The sequence below is a fragment of the Sarcophilus harrisii genome, chromosome 3 (genome assembly GCF_902635505.1).
Source record: "Sarcophilus harrisii chromosome 3, mSarHar1.11, whole genome shotgun sequence".
NCBI lineage: Eukaryota > Metazoa > Chordata > Mammalia > Dasyuromorphia > Dasyuridae > Sarcophilus > Sarcophilus harrisii.
Genome location: NC_045428.1, coordinates 119,040,499 through 119,055,890, shown reverse-complemented (window position 1 = coordinate 119,055,890; position 15,392 = coordinate 119,040,499).

Sequence of the window (15,392 nt, the reverse complement as noted above, 5' to 3'; positions counted from 1 at the left end):
GAATCCAGTGGCTCTTGGTTACTTATTTGGTCCCCATGATAGGTAAAAGGTTAAAAAATAGGTTAAAAAAACATAATATGTCAAAGATGATTGGTGACCGATACAATAAGATACAATACCCTTTCAGCCAGATGAAAGATTCAAAAGGAAAATTTTGACATACCATTCTTCATCTTTGTGCATACTAAGCCACCCTCCCCATCACATGCATGGAATGCTTTTTCTCCTTACCTCTAATATTTTAAATCTGCTTGAAATCCTTCAAGATGCCTTTCCTAATTCTTTCTTCCTTTCTTCCTTTCTTCCTTCCTTCCTTCCTTCCTTCTGTAATTGGGGTTAAGTGACTTGCCCAAGGTCACACAACTGGGAAGCATTAGGTGTCTGAGAACACATTTAAACTCAGGTTCTCCTGACTTCAAGGCTGGTGCTCTATCTACTGTGCCATCTAGCTGCCTCCCTTTCCTAATTCTTTTAGTTGCAAATCTCTCTCTTCCAAAAGACCCCAACCAAATCACTTCTTTTTTATTCTTTATATTAAGAGGAAAGGGAATGAGTGAATAAATCAAATAACTGATCCCATTTAGAGGAAGTATTAAGAAGCCAAGCCTGATACATATATCAAATGAGAATAAATTTTGATTTTTCAATTAGGTTTAAATATGTCCTTGGTATAATGGAGAAGTGTCTGAGGGTCTTGGTCATACCTCTTGGGGCCCAGCCTTATGAGTAGGGGTTAGGAAAACAGAGTAGGGGTTAGAGTCCGTTTCTCTATCTGTCTGTCTTTGTCTCTTTCTCTGTCTGTCTCTCTGTCTCTGTCTCTCTCTGTCTCTCTCTCACACACACACACACACACACACAGATGAAAGTATTATCTGTGACTATGTCGCTTTCTTCCAGTAGGCTGTAAGCTCCTTAAGGTCAGGAACTGCTCACTTTTGTATTTGTAGCCCCAACATTAGGCATAGAAGACACTTGATAAATACTTGTTGATTAATGTTGATTGATGATCTTCACAGCAACAGTACTGACATCAATTTCATTTTCATTAACATGATGAAAGTGTTGCATTTATCATGTGGCCCCCACAAATCAGTCCACTCTGAATGGTGTAATGGAAAGAGTACTAGGTAGATAGTGGAAGCATGAGTTATAGCCCTAGCTCTGGCAACCAAGAAATGTGATCTTGGCCATCCCATTTACCTCTAATCCTTACTATATTTGTCCTTAAAATGAGGTGCTGGATTATATGATTTCTAAGGTCTCTTCCAGTCCTAAAATTTTATGTGTCTAGCCAGAGCCATGGATATCTGGTAAATGTTTAACAACTGACTCTCTAAAGAAAAAGTACTCAGGACACAGTTTTAAGTTTAATCTGCATTATCAACATTTAGACAATCAATAAAACAAATAAAGCCTTAATTGGGAGCTTTTTAAAAAATTTCTAAGATGAAAACATTTACTAAAATTTAAGCTATTTGGAACTGATTCCAACAGATCACTAGTCTTCACTGGAATTAATTGCTTTTCAAATATTTATTCCTCAGTATGATAATGTCAGAGACCTGATAGATAGTTATTTTGATTCATATCCCATCATCACTGGACTTCACTGTACTGCAAGTGTGGGAATGCCCCAGGATCAAGATTGGAATGTTCATTGGCTTGTGATATCTTGAGAGAAAGATGTGTAATTCTTTTCTCCTTCCTTCCTTAAGTTTTTTTTTCTTTTAATTGAAGTCATATCCACATTTAAAAGCAAAGAGAGTACAGTTACTTCCTTTTTGATGTTTCTTTCTGGAAACACATACCCAAAACATATTGCAGATACACATAAATAACTTTATGTGTCATTGTAGTGCTTTGAACTGATGTCCTAAAACAGGAAAATTTCACATGAATCAGTTGCTTTCATTCAGAGAGAAAAGGGGTTAGTAAGTAATTTGGAAAATATTGTGAATAACTAGTAAACACTGAATGTCAAGGGAGCTTGCTTAGGATAAGGACAATAAAAGAAGGATGTAAACTCTCTCTTTCTTTCTGATTCAGAAGATCATTTTCCCAGGGAGAAGTAACCTGCCCTGTTGTCACCTTCCCTCTAAGGGACTGGAAATGAAATAGATTTTTATCAATTGGGTAATGGTCAAACAAATTGTGGTACATGAATGTAATAGAATATTATTGTGCTGTAAGAAGTGATGTATGTGATGAATATAGAAAAGCATGGAAAGATCTACATGAATTGATAAAGTAGTCAAGTAAGTATTTACCAGAGCCAAGAAAGCACCATACATAATGATTACAACAGTATAAATGGAAAACTAAAATCACCCACACACAAATAAAAAGTGAATGTAACAAAATTATAAATATTAAGTAGGATTAGAGTGAATATATATGAGAGGATACCCCAAACTTACCCCTTTATGGAGACTGGAGGATCACAGGTATTACATATTGCATATATTTTTAGACTTTTTCAATGTATTAATCAATTGGACTGATTTTTATCTTTCTAAAAATAGTTTATCACATGGATTGACACTCTGGGATTGGGGAGAGGAGGAATATTTGGAATAACTTGATGATGTATAAAAATTCACTTTTCAAATGTTCTCTGTAATGGATTCTGAGCTCCAAATAGAATGACTTTTTTTTTTTTTTTTTTACTTTCCTGAAGTATATATAATTTTTTTTCCTGAGAGGAAAACTACAAACATAATTTCTTAGTTAAGAACTTTCATTTCCTATTTCCATTTGACATTATGTATACTGACAGAGACATTTCAATAAATATGTAAGTATAGCACTAGACATTTCTTGGATGCATACATAGGTAAGGCACGATCATTTCAGTGTGAAACTGAAGTAAAGTGGATTTGTAAATCATGGAAATTGAAGAGGCTCATGAACTGGGAAGTCAGACTATTTTGGGACATCAGTTTTTTAGTTAAAATTCTTGAACATAAGAGCAGGGCTGAGTTGTAGAGAGTCTATGAGACAAGTACTGAATTCCTTACAAAAGAGTACAATAGTGTTCTGAAGGTTATTAGAGCACAATAATAAATATGTATGTACAGGAGGCAGGCACTTTGATCCCTGCTAGTTCACTGATACTTTCATTTATCTGGTTGTTTTACACTTTTAGATTCAGTGCACTTGATAAGGGGGTGGCAGATAGAGGGCAGGGATGTAGAATCAGAAAGGAATGAGCACTTTTGAAAGTAAAGAAAGTTTAAAAATGATCATCAAATACAAGTACTACTACCCTTTTACTTTTCACACTTGGAAATTTTGCTCTGGAAGGGACTCTGATAGCAGGTAATGGTTCTCTTTCCTCATAGGAAATTATAGCATAATTTGTGCTAGTATTAGGAAGACAAAGATACGAGAAAAAGATTGATGAACTTTGGGAATTTATGCCAAGTATTTGCTTCTACCTAGTGTGTTCAAGCCTTGGATCTCTGCATCCTTGCATCTTTACTTTCTTTCATTGTATTGCTAGAAAATCTAACCGTGATCTGCCTTAGAGGTTTTGTCTCGACAGTAAAGTATTGGAGAAATATCCAACTGGAGACATCTAAGAGGAATTGAACTTCAGAGTTTTTTCTTGCTTGATGTTGGAGTTGATGTCAGTACTGATAGAATTGAATGGGATGAGCAACACATTCACTGAGTGCATGGATGTGACTGGCTTTTATTTGATAAATTTCTTATTATTGGTTGTTATATGATTAAAGAACTACATACAAGTATGTATTTGTAAATAATTTTGAATATGATGAAGATGTAATAAAGGGAAAGGGGATTGATACAGACTGATGGTAGGATTGAATAATTTACCGATTCCTAGACAGAGAGAGAAGTGCTACCATATAGAAAGGGAAGGAATTAAGGGATTAATGGCAGCCTCCTCTTGAAGTAATTGAGAGAGGACCAAGTTATTGAGCTGATATTGGGTGGTATACCATGAGAGAAGAAATAAGCCATTTGATCGACAGCACATATCCTATCCTAATTACTGCATAGGAGAACTAACTTCTATTGCTAGTACCTTTCAGGATGGAGTGAACCTTGAAGGCAGAGAGGTTGCTGAGTGATGGTGTCACATACAAATTCTAGAAGTGGTGGCAGAGATCAAGAATTTCAAGGGATTTGAGAGAAAGAGTGAACTAGCACTGGAGAAGGTAGCCAGTGTTCATTTAGAAAGAGTCAGGTTTTCATGGGTTCAAAAAAAGAAGGGAAGAATGTTAAAAGGAAGAATTAAGGATAAAGAGTACAAAGAATTGAGGTTCTAAAGAGACAAAGGAAAATATAGACTAAGTTATAGTTGAACTGAGTTGGATGGCAAATAGAGACTCTCTGGAGGTAGCTAGCCAAAGGAGTATTTACCAAGAAACATTTGGAATATAAATCACGGAGATCAAAGCAAGTAATGTAAATTTGCCCGCTATAGTTAATTGATTATTTTATCATCCAGGATCTATCATGATGGACTGAAGAATAGTGATGTTTTTGATGTAGAGTTTATTCTCCAAATACCAGGGTGGTGATGGTGGTAGTAAAACATTCAGAGGTTTGGATGCAATAGTTATGTTTCATGTAGTCAATAGTCAATAAACATTTATAAATACCAACTATGTGTAAGGCACTTTGCTAACCACTGGAAATCCAAATAAAGACAATCCTTTCCCTTAAGGAACTTACAATCTAATGGGGAAAGATAATCTACAAAAGAAGGTTAAAAAGTGAGTGAGAGTAAGATGGAAATTCCATATGGAATATAAATTTGGACATGTATCAGACTTGGTATCTGAAGTCCCAGTTCTTTTTTGAGATTAGTCTTTACTGCCTTGACTCTGCTAGTCTGCCAAAATAAGATATCATAAGGTAACCCCCTTCTTGGGTCAAAGTTCTCAGAGACCTTGACTGGAGTCTGAAAGACTAGCCCCATAACCTAGAGAAGTCCTGCCTTGATTTGGACTTAAGATATTAGACTAAAGTGAACTTTGGGAAACCAAAATTGTTGTTAGATAAGTTGACCTAGAATGCTTTCTATTCAGAACATATAGCTTACAGAAGACCATATCCTCTGAGTACTTCCTATTTATAGTTCAATATTTTAATTTCATTTTCATTTTGGCACTAGAAAGGAAATTCCAGTAAACTGAAAATTTGGTTGATGAAACTGTTAAAATAAAGATAATTCATTATTACCACCTCAGGATTCATCTAAAATTTTCCAATGATAATTAAAATGAATGTTATTTGTTATTGCTGAACTTAAGTAACATCCAGAAATGCCCTCTGTGTTACACACACACACACATACACACACACACACACACACACACACACACACCTTATTCCTTTTTAAAAGTTTAATAAGAATGTACAACACAGCTTCCAAAGTTCAATTCTTGTTAATTTCCTGGGCCAGTATTAGCCTCCTGACTGAAAATCTTTCCATACCTCAGACCTATGGAACAAGAGAAAATGAATAGTGTTTCTTACCACCATGGTCCCTAATATGTTCAAGGAATTAATTAGGCTGTCCTGGGGATACAAGCAAGTCCAAGGTATGGTCCCATCTCTTAAGAAGCTTACAATATAATTGGGCAGATAGGATATATATATATATATATAGAGAGAGAGAGAGAGAGAGAGAGATAAATGGCAATATAGGGCAAGGGACAAGAATAGGAATACAAGCCTAAAAAGTATATGTAAGTGAAAAAGGTCAGATTAATAAAAGCTAGAGTTTATACAGTGTTTTATAAAGCACTTTATACACATCATCTCATTTTATCTTTTCAATAATCCTGAGAAGTACATGCTATTATGATTCCTGTTTTACAAATGAGGAAACTGAGGCAGAAATGACATGACTTACCCAGGATCACACAGCCAGTAAGTGTCTGAGGTTAGATTTGAACTCAGGTCTTCCTAAATTCAGGCTCAGTGTTCTATTCGCTGTTCCACTTAGCTGCATAAAGATAAAATCCTGTAAAGATTTAAGATTTGAGAGACTAAAAATCCCTTGGGGAGGGGAAGCCCTCCTTGGTCTTCCCAGTCATGTGCATCTTCAAGAGAAAGAACATGACCAGCATACCTTTTTGGTCTGGGACTGTGCTGTGGGAAAGGTTTTGTTCACAGGCTCTTCCTAGAGAAGAAGTGGGAACAGAGCCCAGACAATGGCTGCAAAGAGGACAGAATCTAGTGTGCTATAAGACTGTACCAAGTGGCCCTAGGTGACTCTGGAGGGGTAAGTAAGGCAGGTGACCTTGCACAGCCTTCCTGCACTTAAGTACAGTTCGCTTGCATGTCATGGAATCACCTCCCTGATGTCATGGTCCTCTTAGTGAATGAAGGACAAACAACAAGAAGCACCAACTGGCTCTAACAAAGTACTAATACAGCAATCAGGGAGATATATAAGTAAATAATAAATAAGTCAATGAACAGTCAACATATATTAAATGCCTACTTTGTGCCAAGATCTATAAACTTGTATTGTAGTAATTTTATTATTTTTAATATACATTGCTTTATGAATCATGTTGGAGAGAAAAATCAGAGTAAAAGGGGAAAAAACATGGGAGAGAAAAAAACCAGAAAAAAGAAGTGACTATAGCATGTGTTGATTTTACACTCCCCTTATAGTTCTTTTTCTGGATGCAGATGCATTTTCCATCCAAAGTCTATTGGGACTACTTTGGGTCACTGAACTACTGAGAAGAACCAAGCCTTTCATAGTTGATCATTATGCATTCTTGCTCTTACTGTGTACACTGTATTCCTGGTTCGGCTTGTTTCACTCAGCATCAGTTCATGTAAATTTTTCCAGGCCTTTCTATAATCAGCTTGTTCATAATATTCCATTGTACCACATCTTGTTCAGACATTGCCCAATTGATGGGCATCTACTCATTTTCCAATACTTTGTCAGCACAAAAAGATCTACAAACATTTTTTGCACATGTGGGTCCTTTTTTCTCCTTTATAATTTCCTTGGGATACAGACCCAGTAATGGCACTACTGGGCCAAAGAGTATCCATAGTTTTATAGTTCCAAGAACTATAAACTGAAGAAAACACTCAATACAGTAAAGTTAAAAGAGTGAGTTTAAAAAAATTCAAAGATAAAACTGCAGAATTTTAAAATTGGAAGAGAACCCAGCAGAGATGCAATCTATCCATGCCCCCCAGAGAATCATCACTACCAAGGGCCTCCACAGTAGTTCTTCAACCTCTAAACTAGTTTTTGTCAGCTGTTTCTCTTTGGCTTCTTCTTTATGGAGGTAATTATATATAATCAAAGGTAATATATTTACATTTTTCTATTTTTCATTTTTAAATCACCAGTTTGTTTAAATAGTTCAAATTTAAGCCATTATCTTCTCATCTTTTTTTTTTCTGTCTTCTAAATTAGTATTTATTTTAGTGTTCTAAAATCATATATAAACAGCTAAATAGCTAATTCTAAAAGGACTCCTATTCTATTGAGGGCCTTTCCTGTTTTTAAGACACAGGCAATTTAATATTTTGTGATACTATTCAGTGCTCACCACATCCAAGGTCTTTTCATTCTTTTCTTTAAAAAAAAAAAAGCATTTATGGTATATCAATATTAGACTTCTGAATAGCACAAAAGCCTGCAACTATGTGGTTTTGGTTTTGGAGAAGTGGGAAGAAGTTGCTACTTTATGATTACAAAATAAAGTAATTTTCTAAATGTTAACAATATAACCACTGCCAAATCCCTTTATTTTAATATTTTGATGGAGCCATTATTTCATATTTGCATTCACTTTAATGGAGTGGTATCTTTACTAAACCAATCTATGCTTTCTCATCCCATCTGACTCATGTCCTCCCATAAACCTTCCTCCATTAAGAGCTTATCCATCAGACTGGGACCTTTATCTCAACTCTTGGATTATTGTGTGGATACCACTGAAGCATATGAGATCGCTGTACACAATCTTGCTACATAATAACCCTATCTTTTTTTCCTGTCATACATCTCTTTGATGTCCTTTATTCCACTTCCATTTTTCTAAAGCAAGACAATCCAGTGTTGACATTAAGTAAAAATAATAAAGTTGTTTTTAAACTTGTATTTGACATCAGTCTCATGGTGTGGAAAATTCCCAGAAGCCTGTAAAGCAGAAACCTTTGTTAATGTGGGGAGAAAAGTCAGTAAATCTTTTTCTGGAGTATGCTTACCTTAGGTGAATGGGTGAAGAGGAATGATTTTGAGGAAGTACTCAGAAGTCCGCTGTTGCCTCTGATAAAGCCCTCGGTGATAGGCAGGCCAGTATTTTGTTTTTATCTCAAAGTTGTAGAAAAGGGGCTGTAGATAACAAATGCCAAAGAGGATTGTTAAACAAAACAAAACAAAACAAAAAACCATGTGAGAGGCAGGTGATGGAGATGTCATAAATAAATAACTTTTCACAAAGGGATAATTTAGGCCTGTTGAGACAATTTGAGATGCTTCAGGATCTTCAGTTTATTGTTTAAAGTTCTGCCAAAGGAAGATCATCTGTATGAGTATAGAGAGATAGAGATATAGTAGTTCTCTTCTGATACTTAAGACTTGAATAACAGAACAAATCATTTAGCTTTCCTAGGACTCAGCTTCCTTACCCATTAAATAAAGATTTAGTCGATCTCTGAGGTCTCTTCTAGAAGATAATCAGATAAGAATGGAGTTAAGTACAATTTTGAGTGTGATACTTCACAGCCAGAATGGAGTTAAGTACAATTTTGAGTGTGATACTTCACAGCCGGAGAAATTAGCCACATCTCATGACCCTCCCCCCTCAATTAACCCTTCATGGGTGGAGGGAGAAGGAGGAGGGGGAGAGGCAGAAACACAATTAGCATCTCCTGTGAAGCAGAATATGACAAGATTAGAAAAGACATTAATTAACGCAAAAAATGAAGGACAAGATGTATTTTATAAATACATACCTTGTGATAGAAGAGCTTGACTCTTCAGGTCAAAAAGAGAGAAGATACATGTCTTTTAATTTGGAAAAAATTAAGGATTTGAAAAAGGGTTGCACTCTTTATGGGGCTACATCATCTTAAGTTAAGATGTTACTAAATAATTTGTCTTATGATAAAACTAAAATAAAAAATCAGATTGAAGAAATTCACATTCATGCTTTTTAAATGTAGACTTTTTACATAAAGGTGATTCCTTTTGAAAGAGACAGTTGGTGCCTTTTAGCCACAAATAATGTGTAATTCCCAATCCTTTGTTACATTATAAACACTATGATAATTCATGATAGAATATCTACCAATATTACAAAGTGGCAAGTGGAAAATTTTCAGGCTGGCCCCCTGGTTAGTACTAAAAATATTTTAAAATCAACATGAACATATCATATTTATTATCCCCTTTGATATCTCTTTTACTGCGATCTCTTTGATGATTTGCTCTATGCCATTAATTCTATAATAATTAAAAAACTCTATTGATAAACAGGATTACAAGATTGGATAGAAGAAAAGAGCTGAAACAAAAGATAAAAAAGGAAATTAGAATACTTTGAAGAGAAGTTTAGAAGAGAAGCTGGAAAGCCTTACCCATTTAGTGGATTGCAACACTGAATAGAACAAACAGAAACTAAAATTTTATTTACTCGATAACAATAACAAAAAAGCCATTAAAAGACAAAAAATTAAACATGAGAGATGTTTTCAAAAACTAGTTACCTGAAAAATACTAAGTATCTTTTTACTCCGTAAAGCATGACCAAACTAAAACCAAGATTTAATATTTCCAGAAAGTTTGAACTGTCCAACTCTAGAAGGTACAGATAGCAAAATCAAAATTAGTTATTTCTTCAAACACTAAATTACACATATTCAAAAATATCATAGCCAAAACCCAGAGTTTTTGGGTCAAAGAAATAAAGCTGATAGTAGCCAGGAAGAATGAAACCAAATATTAAAAGGTAACAATTAGGATCACAAAGATCATATAGCATATATTTTAAAGAACAGGAAAGTTAGGAATATGCTATGTCAGAAAAAAAAAGGCTTATGACCGAGAGTAATTAATCTAGAAATACTAAATGTAATCCTATGAAGAAAAAAAAGTGAATCTTCTGTTATTTCTGTTAATTCAGGTTAATCATATGACCGTGGTGGCTGGCATGAGATTAACCAACCCTAGATATATTATGATTCAGTCAAACTTTTGTTTATAGCTTAATATTAGACTTTCAAGCATTCTTGCTGAAAAAACCAGGCTTGGATAGAATCTATGAAACATTATCATAATAAACTGATAAAATCTACAAAGGTAAAAATAGCTGAGTAAATTTAAAGGGTTAAATGATTATGTTTATATCTCAACAGGGGAAGATGGGACCATCATCCTTTCAAAACTCCACCAAGGTCACTATGTGACCTTTGGCTAGTCATTTAACTTCTTTTGTCATAAATTACTTAACTTATAAAAGGATAAGATTAGTTATCCTTTAAGGTTCTTTCCAGCTCTTTATTTACGATCTCATGACAGATACAGAATCTTAGGTGGCTTTGTTCTGTTGTGTTTGATTTAGGAAAGTAAAGAAAAGGGAGTGGGGAAATGGGAATATTCTAGGGAAGAAATAAAAAAGAAAAGAGAGGAACTTATTTCTCATAATTGTAATGTGTTAGATGAAGTGTATACAAGCATTAAGATGAGGATAGATAGAGTGGGCATCTCATGAACTTCATGCTTACCTTTACTAGACAAAGGAAAGTTGAACACACACAAATGTACATGTACACATGCATATATACATACATATAAACAAAGATAATTAAGAAATGAATTAAAGAAAACAAAGAAATAGATTGGAACAGGGAGAGGAAAGGGGGAGGATTTAAGAGAGGGAAGAGAATAATAACAAAACAAAATTGAGCTATAGAGGATTATTTACATGGTATATAGTGCAATTTAAAGCAATAATAGATACAGTTCTTTGAGACATAAAAATAATCTGCAAAATGGAATAGTAAGGTAATTTATCCAAGCACTAAATGGGAATTAAAAGTAGTATACATGTTTCTAATTTTTGTATGGCACCATTACCAAAGTTGATCATGTGGTAAGGCATAAAAATATTAATAAAAATTCAGAAAAGAAAAAATAATAAACATATCTTAAGATATTTTTAAGTAACTTTTTTTGATGGGCATAATTACAAATTGTTTTTCCAGAATGGTTCAATCAATTTATAACTCTCAATGTCTTATCAGAGATGCTGTTTTCCCACTGCTTCCCTCACCAAGGTCCATTTTTTAAAATTAGTTTTCCTTATACAAATCTTCTTTAACTTACTCTTTCAGCAACCAAACTGTCACTCTATGAAAGCTATAGTCCCTTTCAATGGCATAATCTCCCCCTACCAACATCCCTCTCCCCCAGTTTGGGAATAGCAACTACTAAAATTTCTTTGATCAAAATCACAGAATTTTCATTTAAGAGTTTCAATAGCTATCTAATCTAACTTTATCCTTGTAAGCTATTGTTTTAAGAATACAGACCCAGAGGGTATCCTCAAATTTGGGAATATTAGAAACCCTCTGGGAATCAAAAATAAGTCCTCAAGTACAAATTGGGGGACTAACCCAGAGGGTCAACTATACCTATTTTTCATTGATCCTGAAGGCAGAATTAAGCTTGATATATGATATTTCTGGGAGACATCTTGCTTTAGTAGAAAAAGAAATGAGTTTGAACTTACTTGATCCAGATTTTTGTTTTGACTCTACTATTGACAGAGAATATAAGCTTGGCAAGCCACTTAAACTCTTTGAGACTTTGTTTCCTTATCCTTCAAAATTCTATTCAATATATTTTCTGCCTCCTTCACAGTATTGTTGTAAAAATTAAAATAGATAATGTACCCTAAAGTGTAAATCTAATACACTATCATAAAATTACAGGAAAGCATATTTCAAGGTACAAGGAAGAACTCAATTAGAAATCCCTGCTTGTTAATCTTCAAAGTAAGATCAAGTGCATTATAGTGACAAAGGAAGTTGGAAAAAATATTAAAATGGAAAACAGAAATTTCTAATCGGTGTCCTCAGGTAATGCTGAGCTTGAACCTCATGGACATGCTGCCACCCACTGTGCAAAAAAGTACTTTCAGTCTCTGAAAAGCCAGAGTTTGTCAAATGGGCCAGTAAATTAGAAGAAAAGTTTGACCTGTACTTGGATCCTAGAACATTGTCACCACAATTTAATAAACTTGTTCCTTATTGTTTTACTGAACACTCCCCAAAATAAATAAGCACAAATGTTATCTATGGTTAGATTTTCTGAGATTCTTATTCCATTGACCAAATAATTCACTTAGAATTACATAGTAATAATGGCAATGTTAATTGAATTTTGATTTCTTAGCATTCCCCATTTCTCTCTTCTGCTTGAATAAATAATAATATTCTACTGGAGTGATCATATGCTCTGTTTCTTGGTTTCTGCTGTAAGTGAGAAAGTGATAGCTGAAACCTGCATCCCTGATCCTTGCCTTTACCCCTAAACTTCACTTTTTGGGAAGAAGGTCACCATTTCAGGAAATCATTGCTGGGAATGTTCCTCCTTTACCTTTTTTTTTTTTTTTTTTACTTATTTTCCTTTACCTTTCCTATTTATCTTCTTATTTACCTTGTATGCTTCTGGTTAACTTGGTATAAGAAAGTACAGTGGGTATTCACAAGCTGTGATTGCACCATTTAATTTCATTGTTGTTTCTATTTTCATTATTGTAGTTTTTCTGATTGAGCTTACTTTTCTTGCTGATATGACTCTTTATCCTGATAAGGGCAAAGAATATAGATGATAATTGAGATCTTTCAAATTTTAAAATTCTGTGATTTTAGGGTGTGTGTATGTGGGGGACAAAGCCAGAGGACTTTGGAATCAGATTGCTAGAAGAGAAGCCCCCAAAAATCACTGCTATATTTCCCTAGCAGCTATATTCCTTCATTTCAAGCATTTTGACCCTCAAATTCATTTGGGACAAAAGGATGGAAGTCTCATCTTCTGGAGCTGCTTCATGTTGATAAGGGGCATAGACCTGTCCCTTTGCTCAGTGGGGTCCAGACCAGGGAAAGGGAGGCAAGATGGCATTCAAAGCTTGGATCCTGAAGGAAACAAATCTCACAAGTAGATTAAAAATGCAGGGGCCAAAAAAGAGCAAAAAATTAATTAAAAGTGGAGTTAGAAGGGATAATAGCCAGGAACCCCACCCATAAAAAGATTGGGGGTAGGAGGAGAGATGAGGCTATCATCCAAACAGCTTTTCCTAGGATAAATACTAAAGAATATTCTCCCTAAAATCCCCACTTTTGTCTCCTTGAAGGGGTGGAGGCAGTGTCTGAAGTAGTGACATTAGACACAGCAAAAGCAGCACTCAGGTGAGCTAGGGTGCAAGCACCATAATGTTTAAAAGATGTTAAGCATTGGATAGAGAGAATGACATGCAGAGTGGAGATAATAATTAATCTTAAATAGGTTTGATCTCCTTTAACAAAAACCTCTGAGGCTTTTCAGTCTTACAAGGAAAGGCTTTTACTCAATTAGTAAAAGTGACAACAAAACCTTCAAAGCAGTTTGAAGCCCCTGAGAGGGGATATATGTGTAAAATCCCTCCACCAGTCCATTCCTATTGTACCCTTCCTCCAAATAGGCAGCCCTTTCAGAATTATTTGGTTACAAACTGGACATATTTGACAGATCTGTTTAATTGTTTCTCCTAGCTTGAGAAAATAGGTTTCACAAGGGATTGGAGAGCATTTTTTTTTTTTTTTCAACTGAGTAGCTTCGTATAGGCCATAGAGAAGTTTCCACTGACTGGCTTCAGGATTTGGAATATAGTTCTCAGAAGGTTATGAAGAAGCTTTCAGGAAGGTGTTGTAGAAGCATAATGAATGAGTTTGCCACAATTTTGAAATGGATATCCTACAGTTATTATGTGAATAAGAGATCCTTTCTGACAAGAAAAGAGGGGATAGTCAGGTTAAAGTTATTCCCCTGGGAGGGTAACTAGTACAGATGGGTTAGTATCCAGGATGGGGATGGTGACATTTGGGAACAGGATCTTTGCAAATAATGCATCAGATCATATATGTGGGCTACCTTAAGGATGCTGAGGGCAACCCAACAATCCTGAGTGCCCCCACTGTTCAGAGAGGACTAAGGAGTTATCTCCCCACTGGCGGGGGCCCACTAAGTGACACTGAAAGAAATGGAGAAAAAATATTAGGAGCAAAGTTCTCATCCTTGGAATATTGCTAAAGGTACACCTGGGGGAAAAAAAAAGGAAAAAGCAAAGAAAAAAAGCTAATCTTAAGTGCCTCAGCCACCTTTTGAGTTATTTGAGAAATGAAGGCTGGGCCATTGTGGCTCTGCAAAAAGCCGGGCAGACACATGTGTGTGTGTGTGTGTGCGTGTGTGTGTACACATGTGTGTGTACTTTTTTTTTTTTTTTTTTTGCTGAGGCAATTGGGATTAAGTGATTTGCCCAGGATCACACAGGTAGGAAGTGTTAAGTACCTGAGACCAGATTTGAAATCAGTTTTTCCTGACTTCAGGGTTATCCACTGTGCCACTAAGCTGCCCCATTTATATATATTTTTTAATTAAAGCTTTTTATTTACAAAACATATACATAGGTAATTTTTCAACATGGACCCTTGCAAAGCCTTCTGTTGCAAATTAACCCTTTCCCTTCATCCCTTCCCCTAGATGGCAGGTAGTTCAGTGCATATTAAATGTTAAAATATATGTTAAATCCAATATATGTATACATATTTATACAGTTATCTTGCTGCACAAGAAAAATCGGATCAAGAAGGAAAAAAAAAAACCTGAGAAAGAAAACAAAATGCAAGCAAACAACAGAAAGAGTGAAAATGCTATGTTGTGGTCCTCTCTCTTTATCACTGAACAATTGGAATTGGTTTGAATCATCTCAATGTGAAGAGAGCCTCGTCCATCAGAATTGGACCCTTTATTTAGCTATGAAAGAGGATAGGAGTTAGGCAGCTAGGGAGTTAAAGGTGCCATGCTCAGGAGCAAACAGGTAGCATCACAGGCAGCTGAATCTGCAAGCCTGTTTCCCTTGCATATTTAATAGGAGATTTTTTAATGCCAGAAATTCTCCCCTCTCTTTTCCATATAACTCCATGAGTGTGCAAAATATGAAAAGCATATTTGGAGTCAGTATAGATGTTCACTCTCATTCCCTTCCTCAATTCTAAAACTTTGTGAGAGCAAAAATGCTCTGAAGGGCTATGGTAGCTAGCTCTAAGGTAGGAGGGTCACCCCCAAAACACTAACTTTCTTTGAGAAGTAAGCATGGATCTTTTTGTAG